The 5,161-nt window shown below is 42.8% G+C and overlaps 1 non-coding gene across 1 annotated transcript; it reads right to left on the reverse strand.

Annotated features, from left to right (window-relative positions):
- Positions 1–1,043: 1,043 nt before the first annotated feature.
- On the reverse strand, positions 1,044–1,150 carry LOC120252302. The gene has a single exon (XR_005533843.1). It is a non-coding gene; the product is annotated as a small nucleolar RNA R71 (small nucleolar RNA).
- Positions 1,151–5,161: the final 4,011 nt, after the last annotated feature.

Raw genomic sequence — 5,161 nt, forward strand, 5'->3', positions numbered from 1 at the left:
AATCAAAATAATAACCCTATGTTTTATTTTCAAAATAGTTACTATTTTTTTGAATCAAAACTCTAATCACTTGGAATCAAAACTCCATGTGCTTTAGGATTTCCAAGACTAATTGAGCATTAATTATGAACTATAATGGTAGGTTTTGCACTTGAAGCATAAGTCTTAGGGGGAACAATGTCCGAGTACCCCATTTCTATCGATTGCCTTACCTCTCACTTACTTATGCCTCTCATTCTTGTTCCTTTTATTTCTGTTTAAATCACATCTTATCAACACAATCATTATTCATCTTCACTTGGTTGAGTAGCAATTTAGATATTTTTATTCCCTACTCTCTATGGATACGATACCCTAGTCACTTGGGATTTATTACTTTGACGAACCCGTACACTTGTGGGTCACATGCAAGGGGCATTATCAAGTTTTTGTCGCCGTTGCCGGAGAGTAGGCGATTAGAGATACTTTTCACTTTGCAATTTTAGCTATTCATCCATTTATTCTATTTCATATCTTCTTATTCTATCATCATTTTGATTTGTTTTCTTTCTTTTGGTGCAGCTCCAGGTTATGACCCTAGGGAACCGTTCGATATTGATTGAAGGTGATCTTGAACTTGAACGTACACTCAGAAGAGGGTTAGAGAACCTGTGCAAGAGCCGTCGAATCTAGATGAAGTGGAAGTTGAAGGGTTTGACAACATGGCCAAACAGAATGAACAACAAAGAACACTCTCTGATTACGCCGGACCGTCAGAATTTTGAGCTAAAGCCGGTATTCATCCACATGTTACAGCAGTCCACACAGTTCAATGGTTTGGCTGATGAGGATCCAAACAGTCACATAGAGAATTTCTTGGAAGTGTGTAATATGCTCAACATCAATGGTGTTACGGATGATACCATCAAGTTGAGAGCCTTCCCATTTTCCTTAAGGGGAGAGTGAAGCAGTGGCTATACTCATTACCTAAAGCATCGATCACTACATTGGAGGAGATGGTAGAAGCTTTTCTTGCCCATTATTTTTTTCCCGTTAAATCTGCAAAGCTTAGGAATGAGATCTCGGCCTTTGTGCAAATGGAATTGGAGTCTCTATCCTAGACATGGGAAAGGTTTAAGGAACTCCTGCGAAAATGTTCTCAACATGGGTTTCCAGAGTGAATGATCATTCAGACTTTTTACAATGGTTTGAACCTAAGTACAAGACAGTTACTTAATGTAGCGGCAGGAGGTACCTTAGGTAGGAAGACCCCCAGAGAAGCCCGGTAACTTATCAAAGAAATGGGGTTGAACAACTACCATTGGAATGCTAGGGAGAAGAAGAAAGCAGTCGGCATCCATGAGATCGATGCGGTTACACAAGTGGGGCATTGAGTAAGAGTTAGACACTCTAACTTCTCTAAGATTGGTGGCCGTAACGAGTTATGATGGATGTGGAGGGGGATATTCCCCATCCGATTGCTTGATAGCCATTGGTGGTACATCCCCCATTGAGCAAGTTGACTATGTGGGTAATGCAATGAGAAACCAAGGCAATCCTTATAGCAATACCTATAATTCGGGTTGGAGGAACCAACCTTATTTCTCATGGAATAACCAACGGTGACAAAAGGCCACCGCACCACCGGGTTTTCAACAACAACAAGCCCTAAACATATAGAATAGAGTTTCAGGCTTGGCGAGCTGGATGTCCGATCTAGAGAAAGTATTGATCCGATTTGCGCAATCATCAAATACACAATTTCAATCGGTCGAGGCTACACTTCGTAACTACACCACTTCATTGCATAATTTAGAAATTCAAGTGGGACAAATTGCGAAGTCCTTATCGGAGAGACCATAAGGAAGCTTGCCAAGCAATACCGAGACTAATCCAAGAGAACATGTGAAGGCGATAACTTTGAGAAGTGGTCATGAGGTTGAAGGTAGGCTTCCAAGTCAGAAGACCAATGTTGAAGCACCCGAGGTTGTGGAGGTTGAGGAGAGAGCCAACAAAAAAGGAGGTGGCACCTCCACTTTACAAGCCATGAATCCCTTATCCTTCAAGATTGAAGAACAACCAAACTGATGAGCAATGCAAGAAGTTCTTTGGCCTATTTAAGCAATTACACATCAACATTCCTTTTGTGGAGGCACTATCTCAAATGCCTTGGTATGCTAAGTTTTTAAAAGATCTTTTGACCAACAAGAGGAGTTGGAAGAGAGTGCATCGGTGATCTTAGATGCCTCTTGTTTGGCGGTAGTTGCAAAAAGAATATGCCGAACAAGAAGAAAGACCTCGGAAGCTTTGTGATTACATGCAACATTGGCAATTTGGGTGAAGAGATGGCATTGGCGAATTCAATGGCTAGTATCAACGCTCATGCCATACTCATTCTTTTCGAGGTTAGGGCTTGGGAGAGCCTAGGCCCACTCAGATGACATTGTAATTGGCAGACTGAACAGTGAGACACCCGAGGGACATCAATGAAGGCGTGCTTGTCAAGGTGGACAACTACATATTTCCTGTAGACTATGTAATGTTGGACATAGATGAGGATGTAGATGTTCCTTTGATACTTGGTAGGCCATTCTTTCGCACTTCCAAGGCATTGATCGACATGGACGGTGGAAAGTTGGCACTGAGGGTTGGAGATGACAAACTTACATACCGACTCACTGAAGCCATGCGATATTCTCTTGACTTTGATGATACTATGTATTTTCTTGACACTACTAATGAGATAATTGATGAATATGTGCAGGAAATGTTGAATCTGGACGTGTACGAGGGGTTCCTAGACCAAGAGGTGGAGAATGACGAAGTAATGATGCTTGGTCTAGAGGAAGAAGTACCATCTACCTTGGCCATTGTGAAGAAGGTTCTCCAGAAGATGTTGAGGGCAAGGAGACACCACAAGAAACTCCATAAGGCTGTTGGGGATGCACAAAAATGGAGTAAGAGTGACGGACCTTCAAGTGGTAACAAGCCCAACAACTCCCCCTCTACCTTCAAAAGACTATGTTCATCATGCTTCCAAGTCATGGGTAAGAGGAAAACCTTCGTCCATGAACCCCCGTTAGGTAAGACAAGGTATGCCAAGCTAAGTGACATTAAACAAGCGCTTCTTGGTAGGAAACCCTAGTCTTTACTATTTTCCTAGTTTTTAGTTTAGTGTTCGCATGAATAAGGCTTTAAGTGTTGATGTTTTGATTCTTAGATGCTTTTTTTTGTGATTTTCTCATGGATATTGTGGTGTTATCATGTGCCTAATCGTGTGTGGTGAAGAATCTTGGTCGTTTGAGGCATGTTTTTCATGTTTTCTTTGGTTAAAATTGTATTGTTTTAAGGTGCTCGAGTGCTTATTTTGTTCGAGGAATTTTTCTGCAGAGCTCGCAAAGTTTCTAATCGTCCGAGAGAAAACACACACCCGTGTGAATTTCTACACGGCGCATGCTCTCATTCGGAGCTCATCTAGAGATGGCACAGGGAGTGGACTCCCCTATGAACAACCTTGTGAATTTCGCATGCACCGTGCGGGTAATTTTTCAGACGGGCAGGTGTCACGCTGCAAGGACTTAGCATTTTTCCTGAGAAGACACATGGGTGTGGACTTACCACGTGGATGATCTTGTAGATAAACACTACAGGGCGTGGGTCATTTCCGCACGCCCGTGTGGATCTCTGCAAATGAGCTCCTTTCCATCCCGAGAATACACAGGGGCATGTGTTTTGCCCCTGTTAACAAGCCCTGTGAAGTTCCACGCCCGTGTGGAAATTACGCACGGGTGTGGGAAACACTTAGAGAATTCTCTCGGTTGGATAGAAGAGCCATAGGGGCGTGGAGATGCCCCTGTGGGTCGGGCACACTAGCGTGGGGAATTTTCACAAGCCCGTATTGTTGCGTAAAGAGGCAAAGAGTGTTTTCCCAGGAGCACATAGGAGCGTGCGTCTCCCCCTGTTGGTCTCTCTTGTGGAGTCACACGGGCGTGGGTAATTTCCACAAGTCGGAATTTCTATGTGGCGGAATTTCTTTAAAAGCCATTTGAGATTATTCATTCTTACACTCCCAATCACTCAGAGAACACTCTGCACTACTCTCTGAATCTCGCACCGTTGATCTTGAGGTGTTTAACTTGAATTTTCGGTCGAATTCGAAGGTTTTTATCTTTAGCTATCGGTTAATCCTCAATTCCTCTTTTCTTCACCATAAATTGATTTTAATCGATTAAAATGTTGAATGTTGCTTCATTTCTATGTTTATAAGGTTTATGAATGCTTAGAATAAACTTAAAAATGACACAAAAGGTGTATGTTAGGTTTAGTGGGCCGTGGCTGTGCAGTTTTCACACCCCGTGGATCCACACGGGCGTGTGGAAATCCTACATGACTGTGTGGAATTATGCAGAATTAATTTTTGAATGCTTTTGATCGATTTTATCTTTTAATTTTGCAGATTTGACCCCCAGATCAAAGAAGCATGATGGAAAGCACCCTGAGAGCACTCCTCTGAACCTGAGCATGTAGAGTTTGACATCTCCAAGCACTATGCTCGATTTGAGCGTCTGTCCAAGCTAAACTTTGGTCAAACACGGTTTCCGGATTCAAGTGTTGTGCGACAAATAGATTTTGCCGAGGAGATTGCAGATGAGGTTAACAAGATGTTGGACGTGGGCAGTTGGCACCGACTCATCGATTATTCGTGATCCTACTATCCATATACTGACACTGGAAGTTCTTGCATCATTTGAGTTTGACAAATCATACTCCAGTTTTGATAGTGGTGATGACATATAGTTCAAAAGTATCCGGACATCATTATAGTATGAGCGTTATATAGTTCTCGATCCGATTGGGGGTAATACGAGGAGGAATTCACTCACCACAGAGGAGTATGAGCAACTTCCTGCAGACTACCCGGGTAGCTTGACTCCTCAAGCGCATATCGAGGTACTATGTGGTGGTCGCCAAGATGAGCCGTGGGTTTCAAAGGTGACTTGTCTATCTCGCCAAGTTACGAGATATATGTATGCCGTCCTGAGCAGATCTGTGAATGGTCATGGTGACAGGACTGGAGTTTTGAGCAGGCAGGAGTTGTTATATTTGTATTCCATGGTGCGGAATGAACCAGTTCATCTAGGACATATAGTGGTCGAGTATCTGAGACATTAGGGACAATATG

The sequence above is a fragment of the Dioscorea cayenensis genome, chromosome 20, assembly GCF_009730915.1.
Source record: "Dioscorea cayenensis subsp. rotundata cultivar TDr96_F1 chromosome 20, TDr96_F1_v2_PseudoChromosome.rev07_lg8_w22 25.fasta, whole genome shotgun sequence".
Taxonomy (NCBI): Eukaryota; Viridiplantae; Streptophyta; class Magnoliopsida; order Dioscoreales; family Dioscoreaceae; genus Dioscorea; species Dioscorea cayenensis.